Here is a 20,271-nt window from a genome sequence, read left to right as displayed (position 1 = left end):
GAGAAAAAGATGCCGTTCGTGCCGAAAGATCGTAACCCAACAAACTTGCCCCAGTGCCGCCCAATAGAGGATTTCTTTGGCTCACTCAGTGCCCTAGTGTATAAAAACAATTGGAGGGCCAAGGACACGAAGCAACTGACTACAAGAATCCGGAATTGTATCCGGAAAATGGATGTAAGTGCCGTTCAACGTTCTTGTGAGAGCATCGCGACAAAGTTGCGTCGAACAGCAAACCACGGCCCTTACTCAAACATTGACTGACATTTTTTTGAAGAAAATACATTATGTTATTAATAAAAAATACTGAAATCGTTGAAAAAAAAAAAATTTTATATGTGATTGGAAAAATTCTCATTTTTTATTTAACATCCGTTATTTACGGTGTCCTTTTGGACACTTGCAACGACTGGACAACGTTGGACAACGAAGCAACGACTTCGTACGTTCTCGTCCGAAATCCCTTGGGAACACAAAAAGCTTTAGCAAGATTCGTACAATCCAAGTAGTCTTCAGGTCTACGATAGACGCGTCTAGTCTAAAGCTCTTTCTCTTCGGACTCAGAAGGTTCCCGTTTCGTCCCCCCTTCGCCCCTCAATATTTTGGACGCTACAGCTCTAGCAAGATTCGTACAATCCAAGTATTTCTCAAGTCTACGATTGATGCGTCTAGTCTACAGTTCTTTCTCTCTTCGGTCTTAACAAGTTCTTTTTCGTCGACCTTCGCCTCTCGATCTGGAGGCCACAAACGTTTTAGGCATCAGTTGTTACGAACCCAGCTTAGATAGCAGGACCGGATAGAAACATTTGAAGCGTAACAAGCGTAAAGAGGACTGATTAAGCCGGCGGGAAGAACCCAAGTTGTTTTTTACGATATGTTTGTATAGTTTCAGACAGGCGGCGCAGAACTATGACACACGCGAAAGTAGGATCAAAGGAATAAACTGAAGTTATCAAATAGAAATTTACGGCACAACGCGCATGAAAAAAAAAATCACCAATGCCAGATGCGGCCACGTGATTCATCTCTTTTCCTTCCTTTCTTTGTTCTGTATAGATTCCAAAAGATAAGCACGCCGGATGTTTCCCATTGTAGTAATACGATACACTATCATATTTCTCTAGCATGTACCCATTCCTCTTATTTCCATTAAACGCAACCCATATGCTTGATTTTACTTGAGCCATAAGTTAAACACTCAGTGTGTCACCTAAATTCTCGACCTACAAAGAAGCAACATAGTCAGCCCCAAAACCTTTTCCTTTTCCTTGTTGTCCATTCCATTTTTATTGATGTCAGATGGGCATAACAAATTCTGTTGCTTATAATTATAACCAGATGTGAACAACAAACTCCGTTACTTACTTTCCGTTGTTTGTCAAACATGCTTCGCGTGTCGCATCCCTTAAGTTAGTTTACTTCTGTAAGAATTTGGTAAAATAAAGCACATTCAATAACTAACAGTCTTCGAGTCGAGAACCTGCATCCGAAGTCCAATCGCACTGCACCGCACAATCCATCGATTGATCAGATCGCAATGTCAACACTTTGTGTGCCCCAGCGAGCGGAGACCAAGCGGAGATCAGTACCAGAAAAGAAATCAGCAGTTTACAACCGCGTGCCCCGTTAGGAAAAAATCCAGGGATTTAGTTTCCCAATACGTTTGATAAATAATAAATAATAGAATGTTGTGGTACGAGCGATTATTATCGTCTCGACATTGTTCATCTAGGATTTAGCCTCATGGGAGGTAAATCCATAAACATGGCGAGACGTCTCTATGACTTGTTCGTCTCATGGCATCATGAGTTAGTTGGTAACGATAAACCAAAGAGTGAGGATGTGCATCCGAAAGGCCCTCGACAAATAAAGCCTGTCCACGTTAAATTTCGGACACTTTTCTTTCAGTGCGGTTTATGAAATATTTCACTAATCAATGAAATATTTCACTTACATGACAGATGAAACCCCTCCCCTTTATTTCGATGTCCAACATGTTTACATTCTTCTTGAGTTTGGTAAAATGGCGTCGAATCAAGTGGAAGAACGCAAACGCATTTTGCGCGAACGGCAGCAAAATCCAACACTGTCGGTACGCCAAATGATCTCGCCAAAAAGCTAAAACTGCCGAAGAGTACCGTGTTTAGTGTGTGCAAATCGATTGACCAGTGCTTAACTGTGGATCGACAGGTTGGAAGCGGAACAAATCGAAAAGTATGCTCTCGACAGATGGACCGAAAGGTGGTTGCCATTATTGATAAACATCCCAACCTTTCAGTTAGAAATGTAGTTTGAAAGGTTGGAAAATCAAATTCATATGTACAAAAAGTGAAGCAGAGGCATGGACTGAAGGCGTACAAAGCGAAAAAGGTGCCCAATCGTGATGATAAGCAAAATTTCACTGCAAAAAGCCGTGCTAATGTGCTCTACACCAAGTTTTTGCAAAAATGTTCATGCACCATAATGGACGATGAAACTTATGTTCTCGAAAACTTCAAATAGCTTCCGGGTCTCGCTTTTTATACTGCAATGCGAAGGATTGCCGTACCCGAGTGTTTGCGGACCAAGAAGCAGTCTAAATTCCCCAAAAAGTACTTGGTTTGGCAGGCCATATGCAGTTGTGGCCGAAAATCCAAATCTTTTGTCTCTACCGGCACTATCAACAAAGAAATCCACGAGAAGGAATGTCTCCAGAAGCGGTTGCTACCATTCATAAGAAGCCACGACTCTCCAGCGTTGTTTTGGCCAGATTTGGCCTCTTGTCACTATGCAAAATCCATCCTGGTATGGTATAATGCACATGAGGACAAATATGTGCCAAAAACAGTAAATCCACCGAACTGTCCAGAACTTCGCCCAATGGAAAAGTACTGGCTCTGATTAAGCGAAAACTATTCGAAACTAAGAAGAAAGCGAATTGCATGAATGATTTTAAGAGGAGATGGAAAAGCGCCGCCGCCAGCATATCTGAGGATATTGTACGTAACCTAATGGCAGATGTTCGCAAGAAAGTTCGTGAATTTTACAGACAACGTAATTAACATCGAAGTAAGCTTTCCTTGTTTTAGATATACAGTTGTGTTCAAAATAATAGCAGCGCCTAATGCTATTTATATATTATTATTACTATCCATGTATGGATGGTTGATGTTATCAACTAATCATATGAATATATAAAGGTGTCATCACTCGTTCAAAACCCATATTGTTTATAGCAATACAATTTCGTTCAGTGTATATTTCATTTGACACTTCCGGCTGAGTCCGTTTCGCGTTGTTCAAAATGATAGCAGCGAAAAACGATTTCAAACAAAGTTTGTTTCCATTCGGAGTTTTATACAAGTTTTGCTATTTTGTTGGTCGGTAAGTATATAAAAACTAAGATATGTACAAAAAAATATGTTTGTTTTGTTTGTATTGCAGAAAATGGGTCGCGGAAAACATTGCTCTGAGGAGCAGCGCAATTTAATCAGAACGTTGATAAATCAAGGCACAACATACAGACAAGTACAGCAAACAGTGGGGTGTTTGGCCAAAATGATAAGCAATTCTTTGAAATGGAAAGACAAGTTGGAAACTCGATGCCGGAAACGTTGCACTTCTGAAAGAATTGATCGAAGAATCATCAAGATGTCACGGACTGATCCAACTTTGTTTTCTAATAAGATCAAAGATGAACTAGACTTAACTGTGAGCACTGTTACAGTCAGACGACGATTGACGGAAGCCAAACTATACGCACGTAGTCCTCGGAAAGTACCATTGTTGACAAAACGTCATGTTTCGAATCGCCTCAAATTTGCTAAAATGCATATCGATTGGCCGAAAGAAAAATGGTGTAATGTTTTGTGGGCGGATGAGTCCAAAATAGTTTTGTTCGGGTCAAAAGGTCGTCGTCAGTATGTGAGACGTCCACGCAATACGGAATATCAACCGCAGTACACGGTTAAGACAGTAAAGCACGGCGGAGCAAAAAATTATGATATGGGGAAGTTTTTCGTACAACGGTGTCGGGCCAGTTGTGACATGTGCATCTCACATGTCATTCTCCTCATTCTTTTAATAATGCACTTCTAGCAGACCACACCAGTGGGAACATGCTGAACAGGATAGTTATGGACAACACCATCACCCTACAAATGTAACATCAACAACACGTGGGCTCTTCTCCTGTTTTAACGTGACAACAGCACCGACGAAGAAGCCGACGTGGCATTCCTGGCAGCAGCGTGGACAATCTTGCTGACAGCGAAACGGATGCAGTTTCCCTGACCCAGCCGGACAGTTGAAACCGCACACCGACCAACGGCGACGAACGGAAACCCTGACGCAGCAATTGGACGGATGTGCCCTGCTAGCCAGCTAGGTAGTAGGTACGGCAGGGATAGTTTAGTCTGATTTTGATTCTCAAGCTGACAAGACGTCAGTAGTACATTGTAAATTAGTGAAAAGTGAAATAAAGTTTTTTTTTATATCTCCCTTCAGTTCAATGCCTGGCATTTATGGCGACAAACAGAAGTGTCGCATTACTGATTTAATGAACCATGACGGTTACCAAGAGTACAGTCATGGATTTTTAGGGATATGCTATCTCTCTCTCTTTCGCATGTACAACGATCGCTGATTGGTGATCGGGTACATAGAAATTTATATATCGGTGCTTCAAGTGTCTCCAGTAGGAGACTGTAACTTTTAAAAGAATGCAAGTGTTCACAACTAGAGGCGTACAAAATTAACAACTACAATGTGCCGTGAAAAGTGAAACAAGCAAATACAATATGGGTAACAAAAAATCCACAGCCGCCGCAGAAGTGGATGGTGATCACGATTTAACCATAATAAATAATCAAGATCTACACAGCGACTTCCATGAATATCATGCAATAAAATCAAATATCATTCTTATGATTGTTATTCTCCAACTAATTCTGTTTGTGTACAAAATCTGCCACAAGAAAGTGCAACGGAAAGCGATACGAAAAAGTCACAGGAGGGTTGTGTCCGAGGCACGACCGCATAGTTGACGTAGGATTCCGTTAGGCTATCTGTTGATTTTGGATATGTTTGAAGAATTACATCGTTAAACTCTTTGATAATGATTTGGTGACCAAACGACCCGTTCTCGAGCGGGAACACACCATTCAGTCATTGATATGCAATTCCACGAAGCAACATTTCGGTGGGAGCAAAAGCTCCTCCTACTATCATGTATTTGCAAAGCCGATTTCGCCCAGGCAGCTTGGTTTTGATGTTTCTGTTAGGGACCCGCCACACGTGTCGTAAATTTCGACCAATCAGATGTGGTTATTTCCGTTAGGATAGGGGTTGGAATTTTTCAATAGTTCGATAGTTAGTTTCATGACATATATTATTATCTTCAATATAAAAAATTGTTTTGGAGTGGCGAAATCGATTGACGCAAAAATTTCATCAATTCATCATTAAATGACTGAGCAATATGTGTTTGAAATTGGACAATTTTCACGATGTGCTCGATTTTCGATTTCCAATTTATACCCCAACATGTTCCCGAAAGGCGTAATCCTACGTCAAAAAAAATCTTATATAAAAATTGCGCATGAAAAAAAATGTGTTTGAATGATGTGTTTTGGTAGAAACATCAGGCAATGTATATAAAAATTTATATAATTGTTTTGAACAATCAAAAATAAAAATAAAAAAAATACATTTAAATTTTATCAATTCAAAACTGCCTTCGGGCCTGCTAGTTCGATGGGAGATCAATCTGCCTCCCTAAATGAATATTGCTCATGGCGTCGCTTGGTGCCGCCGAAAGCAGACTCGTTTGCTGAGGAGTGCTGAGCGACAATGAAAATGTCTTTCTAAAGGTAGGTCGAGAAAGAGTATGAACTAGTTTTCTTCGCAAGGGTCCTTCTCAGGGCTACAGACGAATGAACGTAAAGTTTAAAGTCTCTATTATTCAAAAGAAGAAAAATATTGCTACCAGATGTCACGAACTTTGACATTTTTTGCTACTGGTGCTATTCGCCCGTGTAGCTGGCGCAAAGGCACCGCAAAAATATTATTTTATAGAATTCCTTCATGCATTTGTCTGATACGGGCTGTGTATCGTTCGTTCTTGTTTTTGAAGGGACTTTAACCCAAAGGTCATTCGTCCCTAACGGGCTGTGTATGACTGGAGCGTTCCGTTATATACATACATGCATATGTCCTTCGCTTCTTTTGCCAAATCCAGTAAAAGGTGGTTGATGAAACGTATGTTTTTGACGTGATACGTTCCATGTTAGTTATTAGTAGAAAATGTAAAAATAAACAGTATTTTTGATCGGTTTTATATAGTTTTTGTGGTAAGTGGAAAACAGTAAAATAAACTCTTTTGTTTTAAACAAATTGATAGTCCTGAGAAGGACTGGAATGGTTAATGGGTTGTACGGAATCTGCTGCGTTTTAGTCGGATGTAGCAGTTCAGTTTTGGGAGCGGTAGCTTTTACGGATTCGCTGATGCTTTCCTTGACTTTGGCGCCATCGGCTTCTGTGCGTCGATTTGCGTGGGTTTGATTGGCACCACCACGACGAGCTAAACGACGGATAGCGGGTGTGATACGATGCGGTGCAATGCACTTCGCTCCTCTGCCTCCTTTGCCGCATCAAATTGTCGATGTGAAGAGAAGCGCACCAGCAATGCACACTAGATTTAATTTGATGCTCTCCGCTGCTTCCTCTTCTTTGCTCCCTTTGCCGCGCCGCATCCATCGTTGGTTGCCGATGGCTTCCTCTCCTTTGCCGCACCGTATGGTGTTGGTTGATTTGTAGAGCACTGCACACTAGAAGCCCAGATGTTTGCCGATCTGAGCGTTGAACGAGAATGAGAAATCCAAAAATGCTACCGTCCTTTTATATCAGTTGGTATGTGAGAAATAGGCGCCCCCCACTCGCTCGCCATGCAAACATTTGACTTATCGGGGAACGAAAGAAGCGAAGCAGGCGAAAAAGAAATGAAGTCAATTTCGACCAATCAGTACCGTTTGGATAGGGGTTGAGATGTTTCAATTGTTCGATAGATAATTACATGATATCAATTATTTTATTCAAGGTGAAAAATTGTTATAGAGTGCCGCAATGTTTTGATGTAAAAATCTCATCAATCCGTCATGAAATGACTGAGCAATAAGCGTTTGAAATTGGACATTTTTCACGATGCGATCGATATTCGTTTTTCAATTTGTACCCCAATATGTTCCCGAAAGACGTAATCCTACGTCAAAATTCAATCTATTGCGGACTTGGAAAAAGTTTAGTGTAGAAAGTTAATAACATAAAAGACACTACGTGAAGTAACATACGGCATACCGCAATCGCAACAAGTGACACATCACTCTTTCGCATGTACAACGATCGCTGATTGGTGATTGAGTACATAGAAATTTATATATCGGTGCTTCAAGTGTCTCCAGTGGGAGACTGTAACTTTTAAAAGAATGCAATAAAGACAGAATGTTTTCAACCTTTATTGAGTATAGACTTGTGATTACGAAGTCCGAATATAACACAGTTTATCGCATACCAGGCATCATGGATCAACATGGCTACATCAAGATACTCGGTGAGGTTATGTTACCTTATGCTGAGGAGGAAATGCCACTAAAATGGGTGATGCAACAGGACAACGATCCTAAACACACGAGCAAACGTGCTAAGGCGTGGTTTAAAGAGAAGAATATTTAGGTTATGGAGTGGCCAGCACAGTCTCCAGACTTAAACCCTATTGAAAATCTATGGGGAGATGTCAAATACGCTGTTTCTGAAGCCAGACCAAGAAATGTGGAAGAATTATGGTCTGTAATTCGTGATTGATTCTGCAATACCTGATTCTCGCTGCCAAGCACTTGTGGACTCTATGCCGAAACGGTGCGCTGCTGTTATGAAGAATAAGGGCTACGCTACAAAGTACTAAAGTGGATAATCATGTTACCGAACAACTTCGAAATCTTTCATCATTTTAATCATGTTTTCATGGTGTTAACTGAAGTACTGCTATTTTTTTGAACACTAACTTTTTTTAACAAATGATTATTTTATTGAATAATAAAATGGAATCTTGCAACCAATACCATACACTTGTTCTATTGAAACTCTGTTCAAAATACACTGTGAAGAAAATTCGGAGCAAAGCGCTAATTACAAATTATTATCTTATTTCAGATTTTAAATCAGCACTGCTATTATTTTGAACACAACTGTAAGTCTATTTTACTGAAATAAACAATCGGTTTTGTTGTATTACGTGAATTTTTGTTTTACTGGCATCATCTTGGTGATCGAAATTTAATGTGGACAGGTTTTATATAGAACACTCTCGGTTACTTTCTAAGATTTTTCGATGTGGAAGTATACAAAATCGGAATGGGTAACGACCCTGTGAATCAATGGCCTACGTAGGCATTTTGCTGACAACTAAGAAATAATGTTCACACGATGGAGACCTGCATCAGCGATTATCGGCCCTCCGAGGCGTAAATTAAATTTAAGAAATAAAATAGAGCAGTCTAGATTCAACCTCGGAAGTATAAACTTCATTTATCCGAAATCCATGTTGGGCACTTGCCCGACATTAGTGATTCAACAACATTTAGTTTTAATCAAAATCACGATGAAAAGTACATTCGTTCAATAATAGAAATTATAGTCGGTCCAGTTAATTTCACAGGGTTTCCTTCTCAGGATATCTAAAGATAATTTCTGCCGCGTGTCGTAACACTAGACTAGGATTTTCGTTTCATCGGAGTGGTCGATAGTTCGCTTTCACATAATCACATCACTTATTTCCGTCCTAGTGATTGGAGTTCAATAAAGAGTACGAGCAATTTTAGAGATTTTCTCTCAGTTACCTTCTCAGGTTTCTCAAAAGTTAACTCTTCGCATCAGTGCCACAAATTATCAAAATTTGTTCACGAATGAAGGAATTAGATTTTTCCCAGTATCGGATGAATTCTCTTCTGTTGAAACTCAACACCATATCTGTCATAATGAGTATAACACAAGAGTCGAGACGCATGAGCTTTGTCTGGTATATTGATCGAAAACAGCATGAACGAATTTCGAAAAGCCTGCATTCAGGCACTTCCATTACTGTCAATAATTTCAGGTGATTATCACGAACGTTAAGTTGATCTTCATCGCTTGCAGTGAATTTTTATTGAAAACGTGTCATCCACTGCACATATAAATGGTGGTATATGTCATTTCCGGGCAATCGTGAGTAGATTCATAAAACGTAGCAAGAGTCATTCTATACATTCTATTGCCGAACTCGCCAAAAACAAGAATTGTGTGTGATGGATTGCCATCCTTTACCATTAATCGATTTTACTCTCAGTTGGTGACATTGAATTTTATGCTTTGATTTTCACTAACACGCAATGATCTTCTTTTTCGACCTTACGAATACCATGACGAAAAGGAAGGTGCAAATGAAAAATGAACTTCATGGCAAGCTGATGTTGATGTTCATTCCACTGGGGTTCATTGACAGTGTTGTTCCATATTTATCGACTCTCGCTTGAGCAGTAGGTTATCAATACAAGGAAGGCAGCAATTCGCTGAATTTGAATGTCGTGAACGTGAATATTTTCAGCACTGCTTCGCATTCGATAAAAAGTAAGTGCAATATATAATAGAATATATAGATTTTTCTCGGTTATATCTCAGGTTTTCCAAAAATAACGCGGAAAATTTATCTTGATGAAAGTACGTGCAATAAATAATCGTAACACTAGACTTTAGGGTTTTCGTTTCGTCAAGTGGTCGATAGTTTGCGTTCACATAATCATATCAGTGCGTTCATTGACGATTTCGTTGGCTCAGGTCAATCACGGCGAGCAACTACGAAGTGAACAGACTACTCAAGCTCAAGCTCCATAAATAACAGTGATCATTTGGTTAATGATGTAATCCCGCTGTGGGTTACCATAATCAGAGACAAAATTATAGATAAAGCGTATGACGCACTTGTAAACAGTCATATGGTTAGGTCTACCATAGTTAGGCTGGTCTGCAATTATAAATCTGATAAAAACTCTGTTTATCAAGACCATAATTAACAGTGATCATTCGGGAGTAACGGTATATCAGCCAGGGTTTGCTTTTATAATAACTAGCATATAAAAAGAGATAGAAGATAGAATGAAGTTAATTCATATTAGAATCTGTTAAATAAAGTGTCTCTCTTTGTTCAGTCCCTTAAGACAGACAGCTAGCATAGCGACCTAGCAGCGATGAGGAAACCAGTATTTTTCCAACCGCAAAGTAGCAAACAACGAAAGAGAAAAATTTCATAGCGTCAGTGAGGCAGAACATGAACGTGTTGAAACGTGTTTTTTTTTCAACCAAATATCTAAAGTGATAACTAAGAATCCTGACAAAGGTGAAATAAAGTAGTTAAGTCACCAACCATCTGGCCAGCAACGGACCACCCGCGAAGCGATAATTCATTATCAACAAACTCCAGACATCGGACCACTCAGCCACATCACATCATAAACAATCTCACGACCCAAGATCCAAATAAACAAACATTTCCATTATTTGCCATAATGCAGTATTTAGCGATAGGACTAGAATCAGGGCACAGCGAGATTATATATAGCAGTATCCTAAAATTCTATGTTCAGTTATTTAGCAAGAGTGAATAAAGACACGTTGGTGTCAAAAAAATATTTTTTTAAAATAAACCTTCTGTAAAAGTATTAACTGGCGCCCGAATAGGGACCCAGAGTGATTAGTGTTATCAGTGGAAAATTAGTGAAGTGAACGGAAGTAAGACTCGGTGCGTGAAAGCAACCGACAGCCCGTTTAATTTTCCACCGCGTTTCGAACAACGACTTGGTGCGATAAAGCAACCATCGGTTCGAATTGATAACTCGCGCAACACCAACCTCGTTTAAAGCGGACGTGCGGATAGGTGCCCCAGTAGGACGAAAACACAGAGAAATACTAGTGCTTCATCTAAAAAGGAAAACACCACCGCACCGGGAAGTGTGTGCTTCACCTGGGTTCCACGGATCCTCATCACTTCGAGCTCACCCGACGCTTGGATCCGGAGATAATAGGACTCGGTAACAACCAAACACGCGCTCGAAAGGCTTCCAGATTTCCACTTCAAGAGGATTGGGAACGGAGCCACGTGTCCCGCAGTTCTGTGGCATACCCACAGAATGTTTGGAATTATTGTGTAAGTAAATTTTTTATTTCAATTAAGTGAATTAATCAAAATCAAAGTGAAAAATTTTTACTAAAATTATTAATAAAAAGTGAAGAAAAGCGAAACAATATTCAAATCAAAATATAAGAAATACAATTATAATAAAAAAAGTGAATTAACTAAACTAGTTGTGTTTTAATATAATTTTTGAAAAAAATACATACTTAATCAGATTCAATAAAATGGCAGAACAAATGCAAGATATTTTAAACAGGTTAAGCATTTTAGAAAGTTTAAATGCTCCATTACCAGACTTGGATTATAAAGATCCAGTTCTTTTTTATTCAAACCCAGATGGATCACCTGCAGATCCATCCTCTATTGAAAAATTACCAGATTTAATTAAGGAAATACCTGTTTTTGATGGTAAATCCGATGAATTAAGCAGCTGGATACGTGATGTTGATGTTCTCGTAAGAGCATACACACCCAATATTAATAGCACAACCGATCAACGGAATAAATTTTATGCCATCTGCACAGCAATAAGAAGGAAAATAAAAGGAGAAGCCAACAGTGCATTAGTAAATTCCGATGTAAATATAAACTGGAATTTAATAAAGAAAACTCTTTTGACATATTATGGTGAAAAGAGAGATCTGACAACTCTCGATTATCAATTGATGAACACAACACAATCTGGTAAAAGTTTGGAATGTTTCTACGATGAAATTAATAAACTCCTTTCTCTTATTGCTGGACAAATTAAAACTAACCCAGCCTATAGACACCCAGAAGCATCAAAGGCCATGATTGACATATACAATAGAAAAGCAATAGATGCTTTCACTCGCGGATTAAATGGAGATGTCGGCAAATTTTTGAAAAATCACGAACCGGAATCATTAGCAAATGCATACGCATATTGTATTACTTACCAAAACATTGAATACAGGAAAACAATGACAAAAACAAGACACGGAATTGAAGATTATCCTAGAATACCACCTAGAATTCCTCCCAAATTCAACAACAACCTTTTATTTCAAGACCGATGTATATTCAGCATACTGCTCGTCAACAGCCAATGTTTAATCCTGTTCACAATTTTAATCGACAACATCAACAACAAAATATGTTTAGACCAATGATTTCAAACCAATTTCAACCACAAAAATTTCAACCTCAAAATCCTCAACCTCAACCAAGATTTCAAGCTCAACAAAACAACCCATTTGTTCCAAAACCCAATAATAAAGTCGAACCAATGGAAGTAGACCCTTCGATTCGATCTCGACAAGTGAATTATACAAACCGGCCACAAATTCCGAATAAACGACCCAGATATTTTAATATAGAAACTAATGAATATACAGAAAATGATCCTGATGTATCCCAATATTTTGAACAAGTCCCATACCTCGCAGAAGAAAGTTGCCCACAAGGAACATCTTTTGAACGATACAGTGACAACATTGAAATAGAAGAACAAGACGAATCAAATAATAATGATGAACCTACCGAACTTAATTTTTTTAGAATAAAATCCACGTTACCATATTTCCTTTTCTATGGTAAAACAGATACTCCTTTGAAATTTTTAGTCGACACTGGATCAAACAAAAACTACATACATCCAAAACATGCAAAAATCTCTCACGATGTTGAAAAACCCTTTCCTGTATCTTCTGTAGCCGGTGACATTGAAATTACCAAATTTTCTCAAGCACGATTATTTAGACCATATTCCAACATCAATGTTAAACTTTATCACATGAAAAATCTAAAAACATTCGATGCCATCATTGGACATGATACCCTAAAAGAATTAGGTGCCATAATAAATACATCAAATGAACAACTTATTATTAATCAAAATATTATTCCTTTACTACAGCATCAGTTTCAAGCAGTAAATAAAATCCAGGTACGAGACGATCACCTGTCATCAACGCAAAAGGAAAAATTATCAAATTTACTAACAAATTTTAAAGATCTCTTCCAGCCTCCAGACAGTAAACTATCATTTATCACAGAGGTAAAAGCAGAAATTCGAACAATCAATGAAAATCCAGTTTACAGCAAATCCTATCCTTATCCGCAAGCCCTTAAAACAGAAATTATTAAACAGCTAGATCAACTTTTACGATATGGTATAATTCAACCATCCCGATCACCATATAATTCACCAGTTTGGATAGTACCCAAAAAAATTGATGCATCAGGCGAAAAAAAATATCGCATGGTCATTGATTACAGAAAAATTAATACCAAAACTATCAGTGATAAATATCCAATTCCAGACACATCGACTGTTCTAGCAAACTTAGGAAATAACAAATATTTCACAACATTAGACTTAGCATCTGGCTTTCATCAAATTCCAATGGCACATAAAGACATAGAAAAGACCGCATTCTCTGTTAATAATGGTAAATACGAATTTCTCCGTATGCCATTTGGTCTCAAAAACGCTCCAAGTATTTTCCAACGAGTAATGGATGACATACTACGCGAACACATTGGAAAAATTTGTCATGTATATATAGATGATATCATTGTTTTTGGAAAAACTATTAATGAACATTTGGAAAATTTAAAAACTATTCTAGAAACGCTCAGGAAAACCAATTTCAAAATTCAATCAGACAAATGTGAATTTCTAAAATCCGAAGTTGAGTTTCTTGGATTTATTGTTTCTGCGGACGGATTAAAACCAAACATGAAAAAAGTTGATTGCATCCGAAAATACCCCGAACCTACTAATTTAAAAGAATTACGTGCCTTCCTTGGACTTTCTGGATATTACAGACGTTTTATCAAAGATTATGCAAAACTTGCAAAACCTTTAACAAAACTTTTAAGAGGGGAGGATGGCCATCGCCAAATATCAAAATCACAATCAAAAAATTTTCCTATCAAGTTCAACGAAGAGGCCAAGCAAGCTTTTATACTTTTGAAGGAAGTCTTATCATCTGAAGACGTCCTAGTATTCCCTGATTTTGGAAAACCTTTTATTCTAACAACCGACGCTTCTGATAAAGCAATCGGTGCAGTTCTCTCACAACAATTTTCAAACGGTGAACGACCAATTACATTCATATCACGTACACTTTCACAAACAGAGGAAAACTATGCCACAAATGAAAAAGAAATGTTAGCCGTCGTATGGGCATTAAATGCATTACGAAATTTCATTTATGGTACCAAAATAAAAATTTACACTGATCATATGCCACTAACCTTCACCTTATCACCAAAAAATAATAACGCAAAGCTAAAACGTTGGAAAGCATATTTAGAAGAACATGATTATGAGATACAATATAAACCAGGCAAATCCAATGTTGTAGCTGACGCTCTTTCTAGAATTCAAATTAACTCTCTTACACCAACTCAACATTCTTCTGACAACGACGATTCATCTTACATTCCATCCACTGAAGCCCCTATTAATGTTTTCCGTAATCAAATAATATTTCAAATCGGTCAAAACTCTGCCTACGAACAAAACATTCCATTCGAAGGATACAAAAGACACATTTTTACTGAACCACAATTCACTATTGACTTTCTAAAAGACAAAATGAAAAGATACCTCATTCCAGGACTTTTAAATGGAATAATGACCGACGAACCTATCATGGCTACTATTCAAGAAATCTACAAAAAAAAACTATAATCCAAAATTAGTGCGTGCACGATTCTCACAATCGTAAGTTGAAGACATTAATGATCAAGAACAACAATTAGAAGAAATTAAAACGATACATAATTTTGCACATAGAAATGCTAAGGAAAATTCACTTCAACTTTTGAGAAAATGCTACTTTCCGAAAATGACAAAAATAACACAGGAATACGTTAAGACTTGTAAAATTTGTAAAACAGAGAAATATGAACGCAACCCCCAGAAATTCATCCCCGTCAAAACACCTGTCCCATGTTATCCTGCAAATATCATCCACATAGACATCTTTGTCTATAATCAAAATAATCTTTTTCTAACATCCCTTGATAAATTCTCCAAATTCCTTAAAATCCGACCTATCAAATCGAAATCAATCCTACATATCAAAGATGCCTTGATACAACTATTATATGATTGGGATGTGCCTGCGCAAATAGTAATAGACAACGAAAGCAGTTTTATATCAAATGTCATAGAACAGGAAATCAAGAGTATCGGTATTAAAATTTTCAAAACACCTGTACACCGATCAGAAACAAATGGCCAAGTAGAACGTTGTCATTCTACTATTAGAGAAATCTCAAGATGCTTGAAATTCTTAAACCCAGACTGGTCAATAATAGATTTGATTCAACAATCAGTTCATAGGTACAATAATACTTTCCATTCCTTTATCAAAGACACACCTCGCAATGTATATATTGGAACAAATTATAACAACTTACCATTTGAAGATTTTGCCAAACAAAGAGAAAAAACTTTTGAAAAAATATATAATTTACATCAGGCCAAAAACGAAAATATTATTGAAAAAACATACCCAATCTTTCAACCAGGCTCATATGCTTTCGAAAAAACCAATGATATATCAAAAAGAAAAAGCAGGTACAAACACATTAAAATCAAAGAAGATCATAACACTTTTATAATAGACACTACAGGCAGGAAAATACATAAGGTCAATCTACGGAAATCTAATTAATTCTTCAATCCTTTCATTCCAGACTCGCCTTCTGCGTGTCGGCCATACACTCCAGTATTCACGTACATGACCTCACAAATAATCCACTAGCTATCATACCATTAGGGAAAGCTAGGATAAAAACAGGCTACGTAAGGATAATACATCCCATAGATTTGATTCAAATAGGAAACACCATATCCAACGTGAATGATGAAATACAATCAAACCCTTCAGTTAATCCTTTATACGAATTGATGCAAATTAAGAATTATAAATTGTATGAAACCTTTCTCAAATTGAAACCTTTTATAAAAAGACAAAAAAGATGGGATACTATAGGCACTGTATGGAAGTGGGTAGCAGGCAACCCTGATGCAGACGACCTTCGTATCATCAACGCTACACTTAACTCCCTCATCACCCAAAACAACAAGCAAGTAATGATAAACCAAGCTATAAGCAATAGAATACAAGAAGTAACCGATTTGGCTAATCAAATGCTGTTAATGGAAAAACAAAAAGCTAAAAATCATTCGATTGAAATTAATCATTTAATGATACTGTCCAACTTAGACTCACTTCAGGACCAGATAGAAACACTTGAGGAAGCAATTCTAATGGCAAAACATGGTATACCGAGTAGCAAGCTGTTATCAATGCGCGACTTCAATACGATCGCAACCTTCCTGGGAGACCACGACATATTCGTCACATCATTTGAGGAACTATTATCACAATCAACGGCACAAGTAACATTGAACAACACGCACATTGCGTATATTTTAAAAGTACCACAATTTTCAAAAGACATTTATGAATATGAATACATTGATTCCATTATAAAGAACAACAAACGCATCTCACTGCAACGCAATTATCTAATGCGTAATTTGACACACATTTACGAGTCAAACCAACCATGTGAGGATCAAGGAAATTATTTTCTTTGCGAAACTTCAACTTTAACCCCAAGCAATGACTGCATAGAAAAACTAATACGTGGACAACATTCCAATTGCATCTTCGAAAAAATATATTCAAGAGGTTTAGTCAAACGAATAGACGACGCCTCCATACTTATCAACAACGCACTTGTGCAAGTCTCATCCAACTGCAGCAACTCGAATCAACAACTCAATGGTTCATTTCTAATCCAATTTGAAGGATGCACTCTACGAATCAACGGAGAATTCTTCTCTAACTTTGAAACTATTCTACCTGGACGACCGTATCACCCTACAACCGGCCTAATAGTTACCGAGCTCGATACACTGGACTCACCACCTGTTGAATATCTACAGAACCTGACATTAGAACATCGAGACGAATTGGAAATATTGAAACTTCAAAGTAACTCTCTCACCTGGAAGCTACACCTGTTTGGATCCATTGGAGGATTCACGGTAGTATCAATAATTGCCACAATTGGAGTTTTCCTATATCTTTCTAGAAAAACAATCATCAACGCCAAATTCAGCATTCCAAGTATTAATAAAGACGACATCATTCTCACGGAAACTGTTTCCGTCAGCAAAAACGAAATCATCACAAACTCCAAGACACAGTCATCAGAACTATCAGCAGAACGCGAAAACGAAATCCAATCTTTCATCGACATGCCATCACCCTTTCGAACCATTAAACTTTGAGGACAAAGTCATTTAAGAGGGGAAGAGTTAAGTCACCAACCATCTGGCCAGCAACGGACCACCCGCGAAGCGATAATTCATTATCAACAAACTCCTCCAGACATCGGACCACTCAGCCACATCACATCATAAACAATCTCACGACCCAAGATCCAAATAAACCAACATTTCCATTATTTGCCATAATGCAGTATTTAGCGATAGGACTAGAATCAGGGCACAGCGAGATTATATATAGCAGTATCCTAAAATTCTAAGTTCAGTTATTTAGCAAGAGTGAATAAAGACACGTTGGTGTCAAAAAAATATTTTTTTTAAATAAACCTTCTGTAAAAGTATTAACTAAGTACATCGTATGTTTTAATGCTGTAAACGTGTCGCATAGTTTTTTTTTCTGTGTTCAAGCTAATTCCCAATGGTGTTTCCACTGTGGACTTTATGTTCAAACGTCCATTGGCGCGTTTCCCCAAGTGAAACGGTGCATCATCCGACCAGAGTCTCCGCTCTCGAACTATCGAATTAACTCTTTTTCAGGTTTCCCAAGAATAACGCGGAGAGTTATTTCGATGAAAAGTACGTATGATAAATAATAGAATATATTCTTGGTTACTTTCTCAGATTTCCCAAAGATAACCCTCTGCCGTCGCGATTGGATTTCGATAAAAGCTACATTCGTTTAATAATAGAATTTATAGTCGGTCCAGTTGATTTTACAGGTTTTCCTTCTCAGGATACATAATTTCTGCCGCGTGTCGTAACACTAGACTTAAGGGAGTAGTGGTTTATAGTTATGAGTGCATTAAAAATCATAAACGAGGAAACATAAATAAAGAACATAAGTACACCGAGCATGCAGTGAACGGACCACATCCAACTGAAGGATAAACAGATGCCAGTTAATGCCAGTTTCCAAAACCGCATTTAGGGAACAACAGATTAGTTTTTTTTCAATTTCAGTTTGAACCAATCCTTCGTAGTGTTGAGACAAGAAGAACAAAGAATTGTGAATCAATAAAGTTAATGTTTAGAATAAATTAACCGGACTCATTATTATATATCGCCTGTTCAAGTTTCTTGTACGGAGAATTCTTTCGGTTACCTTTCGGTTCAGATCACCGAAAAAAAAATCCTGAACTCTGAAGTTCACCCAAAGAAATCCTCGGTCGCCGTGATTGGAGTTCGACGAAGAGTGTTGTGGTACGAACGATCATTATCGTCTCGGCGTGTTTGTTTAGAATTTAGCCTCGTGGGAGGTAAATCCGTAAACATGGCGAGACATGGTTTATGATCGTCTCTTTCCCACGCCATCCTATCCTAACAAACTGAGTATATATGTAGATAAGAAGAACGAAAGAACAGATGTGTGGACAGACGATATGTACGTTATATCGAAGAACACCCTCGCACATCGCAGATCAGCAGAACCACCCAACATCCGTTAGAAGTTAACGATCGAACCATATAAACAACGATCGTACCATGGCAACGCATCGTCAGCATAAAACAGCATATCGCATTCGGAACAATCGTACCATACCATTACATCGTCAGCATAATATCGCATATCGCATGTGGAGCGAGATCGAACGAAAATCGATGGATAAACATTGTCTCTGCTGAGTGGACCACCGCCGCGGAATTGTCATCAGTTCGTAGGTTTCATCTAGCTTCGAGAGCAGAAGTAAAGTCAGTCTTCGTTTTGAAACAAGAGTGAATATTTAGTTTGTAAATGTCAGCGAAATCATTCAATGAATGTTTTTATTTTCTCAAACTCAAAAATGTGAACTATATAAATTGTATATATGTATACGATTAGAATGTGCGAAAAAGGAATGAGGTAATAAAAAAGCAGTGTTAGTTGCAGTGTTTGGATTTCGATCAAAATCGAATGATACACAATGTGTCATGCAAGTAAACTCTCACGAACATATAACCAAATATGAGAGGATCATTCAGATACTTGTATGAATGTCAGTAATCACTTGTGTAATATTTAGTGATTAAACTAAGAGAGGAACGAAGACTGTTGATTGCATATCCGATCTGTATTAAACATCGCATACCATTTTCGAAGCCTGCATACAAGTTTGAACCACATATAGTTATAACTGTACCCAAACACACCACCATAGAACCACAGACGCGCAGCATAAGCATACAACGACGATAACGATGCAGACGTAAATAAACAACAGATGTTTACGAAGGACCAACGGATCGTCGAACATAGAGAAAAGGAGAGAAGACCACCCGCGCCGCAGATCATTCTTCCAGCTTCACGTTTAGGGAATTAGGATTCAGTTTAGTTTTAGACTCACTAGAAGGAAGACACGTTCTTTCAACATAAAGAATAAAGGTTAATTTCTAAATGTATTAACCGTCTTTATTATTATATATCGTCCCATTTTACTATAGTGAAACCCACTGCACAGAAAAGTGCAAAGCAATAAATGATACAAGAAAAATTACGTCATCATTCAGTCACCATTTGCGGAGAGCAGCGAATGGGAAAAGAGATAAAGAGAGAGTTTTTGCTTCTCACTGGAGCGGTGTTGCTAGTAAAACTATGCGGTCTATATGAATATACATATTTCAAGGGATAGCGGCGTTAAAAATGGAAAATATAATCTGACTACCCTCCCTTAGCCTCTATCGAGCTAAATAATAATATAGTTTGCACTCTCTGAGACTTAAAAATCAGGATCTGCTACATTAGCTGAATATGAATCTTTCGCTTTGCGTGGTCCGTACGATCCTGCTGTTTCATGATGCATGGAGAGGTCGATAT

The sequence above is a fragment of the Toxorhynchites rutilus genome, chromosome 3, assembly GCF_029784135.1.
Source record: "Toxorhynchites rutilus septentrionalis strain SRP chromosome 3, ASM2978413v1, whole genome shotgun sequence".
NCBI lineage: Eukaryota > Metazoa > Arthropoda > Insecta > Diptera > Culicidae > Toxorhynchites > Toxorhynchites rutilus.
The sequence above is the reverse complement of the archived record's forward strand: the minus strand, read 5'-3'. Positions refer to the sequence as shown.